The 16,085-nt window shown below is 47.4% G+C and overlaps 2 pseudogenes; one reads left to right on the top strand and one right to left on the bottom strand.

Moving 5' to 3' along the window:
* LOC129023167 (actin, cytoplasmic 1-like) lies at window positions 1–1,322 on the top strand (annotated as a pseudogene).
* An 8,121-nt stretch (window positions 1,323–9,443) lies between these two features.
* Window positions 9,444–10,121, bottom strand: LOC129023294 (small ribosomal subunit protein uS4-like; annotated as a pseudogene).
* Between the last annotated feature and the right edge of the window lie 5,964 nt (window positions 10,122–16,085).

The following is a 16,085-nucleotide window of genomic DNA, read 5'->3' as shown; positions in this document are numbered from 1 at the left end:
GATCGCTTGAACCCAGGAGGTTGAGGCTGCAGGGAGCCCTGCACTCCAGTGTGGGCAACAGAGTAAACGCTGTCTCAAAAAAAAAAAAAAAAAAAAAAAAAAAAGGAGACCGCGTCCGCTCCGCAAGCACAGAGCCTCACCCTCGCCGCTTGGCTGCCTGTCCACACCCCCAGCCAGCTCACCATGGACGATGATATTGCTGCGCTCCTTGTTGACAACGGCTCTGGCATGTGCAAGGCCGGCTTCACGGGCGACGATGTCCCCTGGGCCATCTTCCCTTCCATCATGGGGTGCACCAGGTCATGATGGTGGGTGTAGGTCAGAAGGACTCCTATGTGGGCAACGAGGCCCAGAGCAAGAGAGGCATCCTGACCCTGAAGTACCCCATCGAGCACGGCATCATCACCAGCTGGACGACATGGAGAAGATCTGGCACCATATCTACAACAAGCTGCGTGTGGCTCTCGAGGACCACCCTGTGCTGCTGACCGAGGCCCCCCTGAACCCCAAAGCCAACCGCGAGAAGATGACCCAGATCACGTTTGAGGCCTTCAACACCCCAGCCATGTACGTGGCCATCCAGGCCGTGCTGCCCCTGTACGCCTCTGTCCGTACCACCCATGTACAAGGGGTATGCCCTCCCCCATGCCATCCTGCCTCTGGACCTGGCTGGCTGGGACCTGACTCACTACCTCATGAAGATCCTCACTGAGCACGGCTACAGCTTCACACCACGGCCGAGCGGGGAAATCATGCGTGACATCAAGAAGAAGCTGTGTTACGTTGCCCTGGACTTCGAGCAGGAGATGGCCATGGTGGCCTCCAGCTCCTCCCTGGAGAAGAGCTACAAGCTGCTGGATGGCCAGGTCATCACCATCGGCAATGAGCGGTTCCACTGCCCCGAGGTGCTCTTCCAGCCTTCCTTCCTGGGCATGGAATCCTGTGGCATCCACAAAACTACCTTCAACTACATCATGAAGTGTGACGTGGACATCTGCAAAGACCTGTACACCAACACAGTGCTGTCTGGTGGCACCACCATGTACCCTGGCATCACCAACAGGATACAGAAGAAGATCACCACCCTAGCGCCCAGCATGATGAAGATCAAGATCATTGCTCCTCCCGAGCGCAAGTACTCCGTGTGCATCAGTGGCTCCATCCTGGCCTCGCTGTCTACCTTCCAGCAGATGTGGATCAGCAAGCAGAATTATGACCAGTCCGGCCCCTCCATCATCCATGAATGCTTCCAGGTGGACTGTGACTTAGTTGCATTACACACTTTCTTGACAAAACCTAACGCACAGGAAACAAGGTAAGATTGGCATGGCTTTATTTTTGTTGTTGTTGTTTTGTTTTGGGCTTTTTTTTGACTTGACTCAGGATTTAAAAACTGGAACAGTGAAGGTGACAGCAGTTGGTTGGAGCGAGCATCCTCCAAAGTTCTACAATGTGGCCGAGGACTTTGATTGTACATTGCTCTTTTTTTAATAGTCATTCCAAATATCGTGAGATGCATTGTTACAGGAAGCCCCTTGCCCTCCTAAAAGCCACCCCACTTCTCTCTAAGGAGAATGGCCTGGTCCTTTCCCTAGTCCACACAGGGGAGGTGATAGCATTGCTTTCATGTAAATTATGTAATGCAAAATTTTTTAAATCTTCGCCTTAATTTTTTTATTTTGTTTTATTTTGAATGATCAGCCTTCATGCCCCGCCTTTTTTGTCCCCTAACTTGAGATGTATGAAGGCTTTTGGTCTCCCTGGGAGTGGGTGGAGGCAGCCAGGGCTTACCTGTACACTGACCTGAGACCAAGTTGAATAAAAGTGCACACCTTAAAGAAAAAAAAAAAAGGCAGAGGCTCTGCCCTCATGACCTAATCAACCTGACCACCTCCCAGAGCCCCACCTCCTAATATCATCACCTTGGTGACTAGATTTCAACATGATTTTTGGAGGAACATATACATTCAAACCCTGGCAATCATACACACAGGGCATATATGAAATATAATAAGTACAATTTAAAGATAAAGCCAACATTTGTGTAATCATTACCCAGGCCATGAAATAAAATATAGCCAGTCTTAGCAGACCAGCTCCCAACTGTGTGGCCTTCCCATATACCCTTTGCTTCCCTGAAGATGTAACCACTACACTGACTCCCATCACCATTATTCCCTTTCCTTTTGGCAATCCAGCCACATTGATGTGTAAAGCTGTGATTTGTTCATTTTATTGCTGTGCGATTTCCACTATATTAATAAACCACAATTTAGTTTTCCACTTTACTATGAACAAACATTTGAGGTCCCCCCCTTTCTTATTTTTAGAGACAGGGTCTCACTGTGTTTGTTGCTCAGGCTGGAATGCAGTGGTGAGATCATAGCTCACTGTAGCCTCGAACTCCTGGGCTCAAGCGGTCCTCCCACCTCAGCTTCCTGAGTAGCTGGGACCACAGGTGCATGCCACCAAGCCCAGCTAGGTTTTCCATTTTAGTTCTATTAGAAATACTTCTGCTCTAAACAATAATTTATAAGACTCCTGGAACACATAGGGAAGGCTTTGTCAAGGAGTATGTATACTAGGAGTGGAATTGCTGGGATAAAGGGTGTTTATATCTTCAGTTTTTCTAAATAATGCTATACCACTTGTCTGTACAGTTTACCAATTTATACTCCTGCCCCAGTGTGTGAGAGTTCCCACTGCTCTACTTCACTGGCATTATTTGGTTTTCACAGACTTCTTAATTTTAACCACTCAGAAGAGTATGCAGTGGTGCTTTATTGTGATTTTAGTTTAGTTTAGTTTTGGGGACAGTGTCTCACTCTGTTGCCCAGAGTGGAGTGCAATGGCACGATATCGGCTCACTGCAACATCTGCCTCCCGGGTTCAAGTGATTCTGGTGCCTCAGCCTCCCAAGTAGCTGGGATTACAGGCGTACACCACAACACCGGCTAATTTTTGTATTTTTACTAGAGACAGGGTTTTGCCACTTTGGCCAGGCTGGTCTTGAACTCCCAACCTCAGATGATCCGCCCACCTCGGCCTCCCAAAGTGCTGAGATTACAGTCGTGAGCCACCGTGCCTGGCTGATTCCAATTTTTAATTGGTAGTTCCTTTATTGCCCATTTGGATTTCTTCTTTCGTAACATTCCAGTTCAAGTTTTTTTTCAATTTCTTGTTTGTCTTTGTCTCATTGATATGATTTGTAATTTCCCACTTTGTTATTTGCCCTTTAAGTTTGCAAATGGACCTTAAGTATATGATAAGATGTTCAACTTCAACTATAAAAAGAGATATGACAAAACCACAATGATATTCTTTTTGTCACTATCAGATAGGCCAAAACCCAAAGGGTATAATAATACCACGTGGACAGTCATGTGAAGAATGTATGGATCACAGTGTAAATTGGTGAACTTCAGTGGAAAGCAGTCTGGCATATCTAACACACTATTAAAATTGTGTGAGGCTGGGCCTGTAATCCCAGAACTTTGGGAGGCCAAGGCAGGCGGATCACGAGGTCAAGAGTTCAAGACCAGCCTGGCCAATATGGTGAAACCCCATCTCTACTAAAAATACAAAAATTAGCCAGGCATGGTGGCGTGCGCCTGTAGTCCCAGCTACTCGGGAGGCTGAGGCAGAAGAATGGCTTGAACCCAGGAGGCAGAAGTTGCACTGAGTTGAGATCGTACCACTGCATTCCAGCCTGGGCAACAAAACAAGACTCTGTCTCAAAAAAAAAAAAAAAAAGTGTGTGTGGGCCGGGCCTACAATCTCAGCACTTTGGGAGGCTGAGGCTGGCGGATCACTTGAGGCCAGGAGTTCAAGACCAGCTTGGACAATATGGTGAAACCCTGTCTCTATTAAAAATACAAAAATTAGGCTGGGTGTGGTGGCTCACGTCTGTAATCCCAGCACTTTGGGAGGCCAAGGCAGGTGGATCACCTGAGGTCGGGAGTTTGAGACCAGCCTGACCAACATGGAGAAACCCCATCTCTACTAAAAATACAAACATTAGCCGGGTATGTTGATGGGCGCCTGTAGTTCCAGCTACTAAGGAGGCTGAGGCAGGAGAATCGCTTGAACCCAGGAGGCGGAGGTTGCGGTGAGCCAAGATCGCACCATTGCATTCCAGCCTGGGCAACAAGAGCGAAACCAAAAAAAAAAAAAAAAAGGCCAAGCATAGTGGCACTTGCTACTTGTGAGGCTGAGGCATGTGAACCACTTGAACCTGGGAGACAGAGATTGCAGTGAGCCAAGGTTTCGCCACTGCCCTCCAGCCTGGGCAACAGAGCGAGACTGTCTCAAAACAAAAAAAAAAGTGTGTGTACAGTTTCACTCAACCATTTTACTTTTCAGAATTTGTCCTATGGATATACTCACTTACGTGTGAAATGACACGTTCAAGGATATTCAGGGTAACATTGTTTATAATAGCAAAATATTGAAAAGAACTTGACCAGGCGAGGTGGCTCAGGCCTGTAATCCCAGCACTTTGAGAGGCCAAGGTGGGTGGATCTCTTGGGCTCATGAGTTGGAGACCAGCCTAGGCAACATGATGAAACCTCATCTCTACAAAAAAAAAAAAATATACAGAAATTAGCCAGACATGGTGGTGTGTGCCCATAGTCCCAGCTACTCAGAGGCTGAGGCAGAAAGATCAATTGAGCCCGGGAGATTGAGGCTGTAGTGAGTCCTCATCATGATACTGCATTCCAGCCTGGGCAACAGAATGAGACCCCTGTCTCAAAAAACAAAGAAGCAAGCAAACAAACAAACAAACAAACAAAAAATGCTAAAAAACCCAGCCTGGACAACCTGAAGAAACCTTGTCTCTACCAAAAAAAAAAAAAAAAAAAAAAAAAAAAAATTAGCCAGGCGTGATGGCACGCATCTGTAGTTCCAGCTTCTCAGGAGGCTGAGGAGGGAGGATTGCTTAAGCCCAGTAGGCTGAAGCTGCAGTGAGCCGTGATTACACCACTGCACTCCAGCCTGTGTGACAGAGTGGTAATTTATTATTTATTTGAACTTAAATAAAGAACTTAAATGCCCAGTGATGAAGACTGATTAAACAATTTATGATACATCTTTACAAAGGTACAGTATACTGAGTTTTAAAAATCCATTTTATATACACTGAAAATGCATATTTTCCAAGACACAATATTAAGTAAGAAAGTAATCAGGTGCAGAATATGTGTAAAATATACGATAATCCCCAGAGTGTATATGCATATATGCTTGTTTTCACATAGAATATCTTGGAGAAGGCCAGGTGTGGTGGCTCACGCCTGTAATCCCAGGACTTTGGGAGGCCAAGGTGGGCAGATCACCTGAGGTCTGGAGTTCGAGACCAGCCTGGCCAACATGATGAAACCCCATCTCTACTAAAAATACAAAAAAATTAGCTGGGCGTGGTGGCGGGCGCCTGTAATCCCAGCTACTTCGGAGGCTGAGGCAGAAAAATCACTTGAACCCATGAGGTGGAGCTTGCAGAGAGCCAAGATTGCTCCATTGCACTCCAGCCTGGGCAACAAGAGAGAAACGCCATCTCAAAAAAATTAATTAAATAATTAATTAATTAAAAAGGTATAGAGGTATAGTCAGTGGGTGATTGGGGAATCAGGGTGAAAAGAGAATTTTTTTTTTTACTGTACATCGATTTGCACCTTTCAGATTTTCTATGATATGCATGTATTCCCTATGAAAAGTAAGTCAAACGGCCAGACACAGTGGCTCATGCCTGTAATCCCAGCACTTTGGGAGGCCGAGGTGGGTGGATCACCTAAGATTAGGAGTTCGAGACCAGCCTGGCCAACATGAGGAAACCCTGTCTCTGGGCGACAGAGTGTGAGACTCCGTCTCAAAATAAAATAAAATAATAAAATAAAATAAAAGTAAGTCGAGTGATTTTAACATGTCAGGCCTGTACTAAATTCTAGAGGTACAGTGGTGAACAAAACAGAAACCTTGCCGTACGGAGCTGCCAGTGTGGTGCTGGGAGACACTCCCTGAACTCAGCGCTGCAGGGATGTGTGATGAGCGCTGTGACGGGGCACACCAACACCAAGGCTCTTCAGAGGAGGGTGACACACAGCAGGGACACCCAGCAGTCTTGGAGGTGGGCAGGCAGCCTAAAATTTACGTGGGGGGCAGAAAGAAGAGGAAGCCAGTCCATGGAGGTGGCTTAAGGGACAGGAGGCCCCAGCAGAGAAAACAGCATTTGTGGAGGAGGGCAAAGCTCTGTCAATTTGAGGAACTGAAAGAAGTTCAGTTCAACCGGAAGCTGACATGAGTCAAATTGGTTTTCAGAAAAAGCCATGCTAGAAATGTGGAGAAAGGATTGAAAGGGGCAAGAGTGGAGTCAAGAAGATGGGTTACGCCAGGTGCAGTGGCCCATGCCTGTAATCCCAACACTTTGGGAGGCCAAGGTGGGCGGATCACCTGAGGTCAGGAGTTCGAGACCGGCCTGGCCAACATGGTGAAACCCCATCTCTACTAAAAATACAAAAAAAATAGCTGGGCGTGGTGGCGTGTGCCTGTAATCTCGGCTACTCGGGAGGCTGAGGCAGCAGAATCACTTGAACCCCAGAAGCAGAGGTTGTGGTGAGCCGAGATTGAGCCACTACACCCCAGCCTGGGTGACAGAGCAAGATTCTGTCTCAAAAAGAAAAAAAAAAGGAAAAAGAAAAAAAGAAGAGAAAAGAAGAAGATGGGTTAGGAAGCTTCTGTAGTCATCAGACAAGAGGAGACAGGAGGCTGGATTAAAGAGGTAGTGGTGAGGGACAGAAAAGACAGGACGGATTCAATAGACCCTGAGAACTTAGAATCTACAGACATGGTGATTGGATGACTGAGTGAAGGAAATGGGGGATCATTATAATAATAAAAGCTAATATTTTGTAAGAATTTCTTTGGGAGGCCGAGGCAGGCAGATGTCTTGAGGTCAGGAGTTTGAGACCAGCCTGGCCAACATGGTGAAACCCTGTCTCTACTAAAAATACAAAAAAATTAGCCAGGCATGGTGGCGGGCACCTGTAATCCCAGCTACTCGGGAGGCTGAGGTTTGAGAATCACTTGAACCCGGGAGGCAGAGGTTGCAGTGAACTGAGATCACACCATGGCACTCCAGCCTGGGTAACAGAGAGAGACTCTGTCTCAAAAAAAAAAAAAAAAAAGAATTTCCTATGGGGGCAGCACCTGTCCAGCACTTGGTGTGATTCCGTCGCTCAGTCTTCTCAGCAACCGGGGAAGTAGGTACTGCCGTAATGAGAGTTTACAGATTAAAAGTTGAAGGAGGTTAAGAAACTTCATTGAGGCCGGGCATGGTGGCTCGTCCCTGTAATCCCAGCACTTTGGGAGGCCAAGGTGGGTGGATTGCTTGAGCTCAGGTGTTTGAGACCAACCTGGGCAACACCACAAAACCCCATCTCTACCAAAAATACAAAAATTAGCTGGTCATGGTAGTGTGCACCTGTGGTCCCAGCTACTTGAGAGACTGAGGTGGAGGATCTCTTGAGCCCAGGAGGAGAGGCTGCAATGAGAGACCACCAAGTCTAGGGAACATAGAGACAAACCCAACCCTGTCTGTGTCCTCATGGACGTTCAGGGCCAGGAATGGTGACGTTAGTGACCTTTATGCTAAGAGAGGGGTAGGTGGGCACCAGGAGCTGTAGGAGCACAGAGCAGGGAGAGGAGATCTAATCCGACCTGGGGAGAAGGTTCCTTAATACAAGATGTGGCTGGAGGTAAATCTTATTGTTTTTTAATTTTTTTTTTTGAGACAGAGTCTGGCTCAAAAAGAGGCTGGAGTGCAGTGGCACGATCTCTGCTCACTGCAACCTTCACCTCCCGGGTTCAAGCGATTCTCCTGCCTCAGCTTCCCAAGTAGGTGGGATTACAGGCATGCACCACCATGCCTGGCTAATTTTTATTTATTTATTTATTTTTGAGACCGAGTCTCTCTCCATCACACAGGCTGGAATGTAGTGGCGCAATCTCGGCTCACAGCAATCTCTGCCTCCCGGGTTCAAGCGATTCTCCCGCCTCAGCCTCCCGAGTAGGTGGGATTACAGGCATGTGCCACCATGCCCAGCTAATTTTTTGTTTTTTTTGTATTTTTAGTAGAGAGGGGGTTTCGCCATATTGGCCAGGCTGGTCTTGAACTTCTGAACTCAGGTGATCCACTTGCCTCGGCCTCTCAAAGTGCTGGGATTACAGGTATGAGCCACCGCGCCCGGCCAATTTTTTTTTTTTTTTTTTTTTTTTTTGCTTGTTTTTGTATTTTTTTTAGTAGAGACAGGGTTTCACCATGTTGGCCAGGCTGGTCTCGAACTCCTGACCTCAGGTGATCCACCTGCCTCGGCCTCCCAAAGTGCTGGCATTACAGGCATGAACCACTGTGCCCGGCCTGGGTAAATCTTGAAGGACAAGTAGTGACAGACAAGTAAAGGGCAGAGCCTCAGCAGAGAGAGTAGTGTGGATGACAGTGCCTGCCATTAAGTGAAGGTGTCTCATTACAGGGTGAGACACCGTGCCCGATCAGCACACATCTTCTTATTCTGGAACCCATGCTGAACAATAGGCACTATCTGGGGCACATTGTTCTCACAGAGGAGGGCTAACCAAAAGTACCCCAGCCAAGCTACACAATTGCATTGCAAGCTCTGCTCAAATGTGACAAAGTTCAGGCTGGGTGCAGTGGTTAACATCTGTAATCCCAGCACTTTGGGAGACCAAGGTGGGAGGATCTCTTGAGCCCAGGAGTTCCAGACCAGCCTGCGCAACATGGTGACACCCCTTCTCTTAAAAACAAAAACAAAAAAAAGGCCAGGCGTGGTGGCTCATGCCTGTAATCCAGCACTTTGGGAGGCTGAGGCAGGCGGATCACCTGAGGTCAGGAGTTCAAGACCAGCCTGGCCAACATGTCGAAACTCCATTTCTACTCAAAATACAAAGATTAGCTAGGCATGGCGGTACACACCTGTAATCCCAGCTACTCCGGAGGCTGAGGCACAAGAATTGCTTGAACCCAGGAGATGGAGGTTGCAGTGAGCCAAGATCGCGCCACTGCACTCCAGCTTGGGCAACAGAGTGAGACTCTGTCTAAAAAAAAAAAAAAAGGGACAAGGCCAGGCGCGGTGGCTCAAGCCTGTAATCCCAGCACTTTGGGAGGCTGAGGCGGGCGGATCACGAAGTCAGGAGATCGAGACCATCCTGGCTAATCTGGTGAAACCTCGTCTCTACTAAAAATACAAAAAAATTAGTCGGGCATGGTGGCCGGCACCTGTAGTCCCAGCTACTCGGGAGGCTGAGGCAGGAGAATGGCGCGAACCCGGGGGGCGGAGCTTGCAGTGAGCCAAGATCGCGCCACTGCACTCCAGACTGGGCCACAGAGCGAGACTCCATCTCAAAAAAAAAAAAAAAAAAAAAAATTTTTTTTGTTTTTTTTTAAAGCGCTGATCCTGTTTATTTGGCAGGAAAACTAGACAATCCAGCAGCCCAGGAGGTACAGGTGGGCTTAATCCTCCTCCTCGTGGTCTCCAGCCCCAGCCCCACCCTGGCCCTTCTTGGCATTCTTCCTCTTCAGGCGGCCCGGGCGGCCACCCTCATAGGGAGAGCGCAGAGAGAAGTCGATGTGCTTCTGGGAATCGAGGCGGACAATGAAGGACGGGATGTTCACCACCTGCTTGCGGACCCTGATATGGGGTTGGCGGATCAGCACGCGAGCGTGGTGGACTTGGCCAAGCCCAGCTTGAAGACCTGGGTCTGTAGGCGTCTCTCTAAGAAATCCTCTATCTTCAGGCCCAGGATGTAATCCAGCTTCATCTTGCCCTCATCCAGCACCCCACTGCGGACCAGCCGCCGCAGCAGGGCATTGCCTTCCAACAGACGCCGTGGGTCCTTCTCTTCAAGCGTCAGCAGTTCCCGGGCGGCCTTGCGGATCTTGGCCAGGGTAAATTTGACTCTCCAGACCTCACGTTTGTTCCGGAGCCCATACTCTCCAATCAGCTTCAGCTCTTGGTCGAGACGAGATTTCTCGAAGGGTCTCCGCGGGGTCACATAAGTTTTGCGACAAACCCAGCTCCGGGCCACTGGCATGTTGGCTCCGCTTCCCCTTCTGCTCTTAAGCCTAGGACCCGGTCACTGAGAAAGAGCAATTTTAAAATTTTTTTATAGGGACAGGGTCTTACTTGGTTGCCCAGGCTGATTTCAAACTCCTGGGCTCAAGTGATCCTTCTGCCTCGGCCCCACAAAGTGCTGGGATTACAAGCATGAGCCACTGAGCCGGGACAATGTTTTGATATATGCATACATTGTGGAATGGCTAAATCAAGCTAATTAAGCTAATTAATATATCCATTAACTCACACACATCTTTTTTGTGATAAGAACATTTAAAATCTACTCTTCACAATTTTCAAGTATACAATATATTGTTATTAACTATAGTTACATGTTTTACAATAGATCTCTTGTACTGTGTGCTCCTGTCTAACTAAAATTTTATATCCCTTAACCAAAATCTTTCTAATCCTATTATTCACTAAGCATGTAGAAATACTGATATGAAACATGATAAATTGGTTGCAAATGGAGATTAGTCTTTGAAAGTATCAGCATATAATTAAGACTTGATGCTAAGGGCTGAATGAGCTTTCCCAGGGAGACCTGATAAAGCTAAAACAGAAGAGGGTCTTGGACCTTGGAGAACCGCATCATCTAAGGAGCTGGCTGTATGCGGAACAGCACAGTGTCGACTCAGAAGGCATGGTCCTGGAGAAAGGAGAGAGGAAGTGCTGCAGAGGCCAAGGGATTCAGGAGTCTCCAAAAGTAGGAAATCTTTCGTTTTTCTTTCTTTCTTTTTTTTTTTGAGACAGAGTCTCACTCTGTCACCCAGGCTGGAGTGCAGTGGGACAATCTTGGCTCACGGCAACCTCCACCTCCCGAGTTCAAGCGATTCTCCCACCACCACGCCAGGCTAATTTTTGTATTTTTAATAGAGACCGGGTTTCTCCATGTTGGCCAGGCTGGTCTTGAGCTCCTGAACTCAAGTGATCTGCCCGCTTTGGCCTCCCAAAGAGCTGGGATTACAGATGTGAGCCACCATGCCTGGCCTACATTTAATCTTTTCCATGTAATCTTTTTTTTTTTTTTTTTTTGAGATGGAGTTTTGCTCTTATTGCCTAGGCTGGAGTGCAGTGTCTTGATTTCAGCTCACTGCAACCTCGGACTCCCGGGTTCAAGCGATTCTCTTGCCTCAGCCTCCCAAGTAGCTGGGATTACAGGTGCCCGCCATGAGTGGCTAATTTTTTGTATATTTAGTAGAGACGGGGTTTTTATCATTTTGGCCATGCTGGTCTTGAACTCCGCACCTCAGGTGATCCACCTGCCTTGGCCTCCCAAAGTGCTGGGATTACAGGCATGAGGCACCACGCCTGGCCGTCATTTAATCATTTTTATTAAAATATGCTTAGGGGAAAAGCAAATGAATTGTTGGAACAAAAAGGCCAGGGAATCTTTATCATTTCGAAGTGAACAAGGCAAAATCCTACCAATAGGAATAAATTATATTTTTTGTGTGACTACCCGGTGTGAGGTTGGGAGAAAATGAATTCTATGGTGATGAGGTGATTTGCCCTTTGGTAACTGAGGAGCAAAACACCTCCAGCCACTGCTGATAGAGACTGAACCGAAGAGGAAATGCCGAAGATTTTACAGCTCCCTAGGAGGTCTAGACTCCCTCTCTGCCCCATCTTCCTTGGAGACCAAGTAGACCTCCAAGCGGAGGAAGCCTCCACTGGAATGCAACATCAGAAGCAAATGAACTGGGACTGCTGTCACACCAGAGGGATGGGGAGAGAGGGGAACAAGGGAGCATTCACGTGCTGGCAATGGGGAGGCTTCACTGCTCTTCAATCTAATTTTCTGGGCTCTCCTCCCCCGCTTTTAAAATGCTGAGCTTGGCCTGGTGTGGTGGCTCATGTCTGTAATCCCAGCACTTTGGGAATCCAAGGCAGTCAAATTACTTGAGCCCAGGAGCTTGAGACCAGCCTGGGCAACACAGCAAAACCCCGTTTCTAAAAAATACAAAACTTAGCTGGGTGTGGTGGTACCTGCCCTGTAGTCCTTGCTACTTGGGAAACTGAGATGGGAGGATTGCTTGAGCCCAGCAAGTTGAGGCTGCAGTGAGCCTTGATCGAGCCACTGCATTCCAGCCTGGGCAACAAAGTGAGACCCTATTTCAAAACGAAACAAAACAAATAAAATGCAGCACTAAGGGCCAGGCTCAGTGGCTCATGCCTGTAATCCCAGCATTTTGAGAGGCAGGAGGATCACTGGAGCTCAGGAGTTCAAGACCAACCTGGGCAACATAGCAAAACCCTGTCTCTAAAAAATAAAATAAAATAAAGGAAGATAAAATAGGCCAGGCGTGGTGTCTCATGCCTGTAATCCCAGCACTTTGGGAGGCCAAGGCGAGTGGATCACCTGGGGTCAGGAGTTTGAGACCATCCTGGCCAACATGGCGAAACCCCATCTGTAGTAAAAATGCAAAAATTATCCGGGCATGGCGATGGGCGCCTATAATCCCAGCTACACAGGAGGCTGAGGCAGGAGAATCACTTGAACCCCGGGGGGTGGAGGTTGTGTTGAGCTGAGATTGCACCATTGCACTCCAGCCTGGGCAACAAGAGCAACATTCTGTCTCAAAAATAAATAAATAAAATAAAATAAGATAAAAGAAAATAAAATACTGAGCTCAGGCTGGGCACATTGATTCATGCCTGTAATCCCAATACTTTGAGAGGCTGAGGTAGGAGGATGGCTTGAGCCCAGGAGTTGGAGACCAGCCTGGGCAACACAGGAAGACCCCACGTCTACCCCTCCACCCCCCCCAAAAAAAAAGAAAGAAAGAAAAAGAGGCTGAGTTCCCTAGGGCACTATTCTTAGCCCTTTATGACCACAACCTATCCCTGGACAGCCTCATCCACAAACATGGCATTAAGTGCCATTCTACATGTTTAGTAAATGTGTATTGAATGACTCAGTGAAAAATGAAGGCAAAAGTTTCCAGGAAAGACGATATATGGGACTGAATCGTGCTCCCCCGCAAATTCATATGTTGAAGTCCAAACCCCTAGTACCTCAGAATGTAACCATATTTGGAGAAAAGGGCCTTCAAGAGCTGATTAAATTAAAATGAGGTCATTAGAGTGGGGTCCTAATCCGGTATGACTAGTGTTATAACTAGTGTTCTGTTTTTTTTTTTTTTTGAGACGGAGTTTCGCTTTTGTTGCCCAGTCTGGAGTGCAGTGGCGCGGTCACAACTCACTGCAACTTCTGCCTCCTGGGTTTAATCAATTCTCCTGCCTCAGCCTCCCAAATAGCTGGGATTACGGCATGCACCACCATGCCCAGCTAATTTTGTATTTTTTTTAGTAGAGATGGGGTTTCACCATGTTGGTCAGGCTGGTCTCGAACTCCTGACCTCAGGTGATCCACCCGCCTCAGCCTCCCAAAGTGCTGGGATTACAGGCGTGAGCCACCGCGCCCAGCTGTGTTCTTTTTTTTTTTAATTAAAAAAAATTTTTTTTTAAAGAAATAGACATCGGGTCTCACTGTGTTGCTCAGGCTGATCTTCAACTCCTGGCTCAAGTGATCCTCCTGCCTCGGCCTCCCAAAGTCCTGGGATGACAGGTGTGAGCCACTGAGCTCAGCCTATAACTGGTATTCTCACAAGAAGAGGAAGGGACACCAGAGATGTGTACATACAGAAAAAAGGCCACATGAGGACACAGTAGGAAGGTAGCCATCTGAAGCCAAGGAGAGAGGCACCAGGAGAAACCAACACCTTGATCTTGGACTTCTAACCTCCAGAACTGTGAGAAAATAAAGTTGTGTTGTTTAAGCTACTTATCTGTGGTATTATGTTATAGCAGTCCTAGCAAATTACAGATGATGAAGCCATTAAGACAGATGGGCCTGTGAAAGGACCATGCACTAGTGGCAGCAGGCAGCTGGATACCTGTGTGTCAGCCTCAGGGTGGGGTCTAAGCTGGATAAAAAGATTCTGCAGGGCCATCAGGGTGGCTCACGCCTGTAATCTCAGCACTTTGGGAGGCCGAGGCAGGCGAATCACCTGAGGTCAGGAGTTTGAAACCGGCCTGGCCAACGTGGTGAAACCCTGTCTCTACTAAAAATACAAAAATTAGCCGGGCGTGGTGGCATGTGCCTGTAGTCCCAGCTACGTGGGAGGCTGAGGCAGGACAATTGCTTGAACCTGGGAGGCAGAGGTTGCAGTGAGCTGAGATTGTGCCACTGTACTCCATCCTGGGCGACAGAGCGAGATTCCATCTCAAAAAAAAAAAAAAAGAAAGAAAAGAAAGAATAAAGGAAAACAGTTGGCAGTTGGTGGTTCTTCAAAAAGTTAAACACAGAATTACCTTATAATCCAGCAATTCCCCGCTATATATCCAAAAGAGTTGAGAGTAGATGTAGGCTGGACGTGGTGGCTCACACCTGTAATCTCAGCACTTTGGGAGGCTGAAAGTGGGAGGATCACCTAAGTGCAGGAGTTCAAGGCTAGCCTGGGCAACATGGCGAAACCCTATCTCTACAAAAACTACAAAAATTAGCTGGGCACGGTGGCTTGCACTTGTAGTCTCAGCTACCTAGGACTGTGAGGTAGGGGGATTGCTTTGGCCCAGGAGTTTGAAGTTGTAGTGAGCTATGACTGCACCACTGCACTCCAGCCTGGGCAACAGAATGAGACTCTGTCTCAAAAAAAAAAAGTGCTGGGCATGGTGGCTTAGGCCTGTAATCCCAGCACTTTGGGAGGCCGAGGCAGGCAGATCACCTGAGGTAAGGAGCTTGAGACCAGCCCGGCCAACGTGGTGAAACCCTGTCTCTACTAAAAATACAAAAATTAGCCAGGCATGGTGACGGGCACCTGTAATCCCAACTACTCGGGAGGCTGAGGGAGGAGAATTGCTTGAACCTGGGAGGCAGAGGTTGCAGTGACTTGAGATCGCGCCAGTGCACCCCAGCTTGGGCAACAGAGCAAGACTCCCTCTCAAACACACACACACACACACACACACACACACACACACACACAAACAAAAAATAAACAAGCAAACAAAAATTAGCTGGGCATGACGGTGCATGCCTGTGTTCCCAGCTACTGGGGAGGCTGAGGTGGAAGGATCGCTTGAGCCAGGAGGTGGAGGTTGCAGTGAGCCTAGATCTTGCCACTGCACTTCAGCATGGGCGACAGAGCCAGATCCTGTCTCAAAATAAATAAATAGATAAAAATAACAATAGGGATGTTTTAAAGTGTCATAGACTGAATGATAAATTATATCATCAGTATATATATATACATCTATATCAATATATAGAGATGTATATAAATATATTTTTATATATATGTGGAAAAATATATATCTTTTCCCATGTAAAGTACTCACCTGCTCCCCAGTAGAGAAAACAGGGTTGGAAAGGCAACATCTTTACTCCCAGTGTGTTCAGCTCACAGTCCATAACTATTCATTTGGTCTGGATATAGGTACCACCTATAAACTGAAAGACAAACTATCTTTCAATATACAATTGTGGAATAGGAAAAAAATAATCACAATAAAAATGACCACTGGGCTGGGTGTGGTGGCTCGCACCTGTAACCCCTGCACTTTGTGAGGCTGAGGCAGGAGAATCGTTTGAGCCCAGGAGTTTGAGACCAGCCTGGGAAACATAGAAAGACCCCATCTCTACAAAAAAAATTAAAATAAAAAAGTTAGCCTGGCGTGGTGGCACATGAACACCTGTAATCCCAGCTCCTTGGAGGTGGAGGTGGGAGGATCCCTTGAGCTCAGGAGGTTGAGGTTGCAGTGAGCCCTGACTGTACTACTGCACTCTTGCCTAGGCAACAAGAGCTAGACCCCATCTCAAAAGAAAAAAAAAAAGCACTATGAAAATGAGGGGATATGAAACACGCTGCAGATGCTGGTCCCTTGCAGTCGGTAAAGGTATCTGGGCAGGAAGAGGGAAGATTCTCTTGCATGGCAGTAGAATTAGTGCTT

The sequence above is a fragment of the Pongo pygmaeus genome, chromosome 23 (genome assembly GCF_028885625.2).
Source record: "Pongo pygmaeus isolate AG05252 chromosome 23, NHGRI_mPonPyg2-v2.0_pri, whole genome shotgun sequence".
Lineage (NCBI taxonomy): Eukaryota > Metazoa > Chordata > Mammalia > Primates > Hominidae > Pongo > Pongo pygmaeus.
The sequence above is the reverse complement of the archived record's forward strand: the minus strand, read 5'-3'. Positions and strand labels throughout refer to the sequence as shown.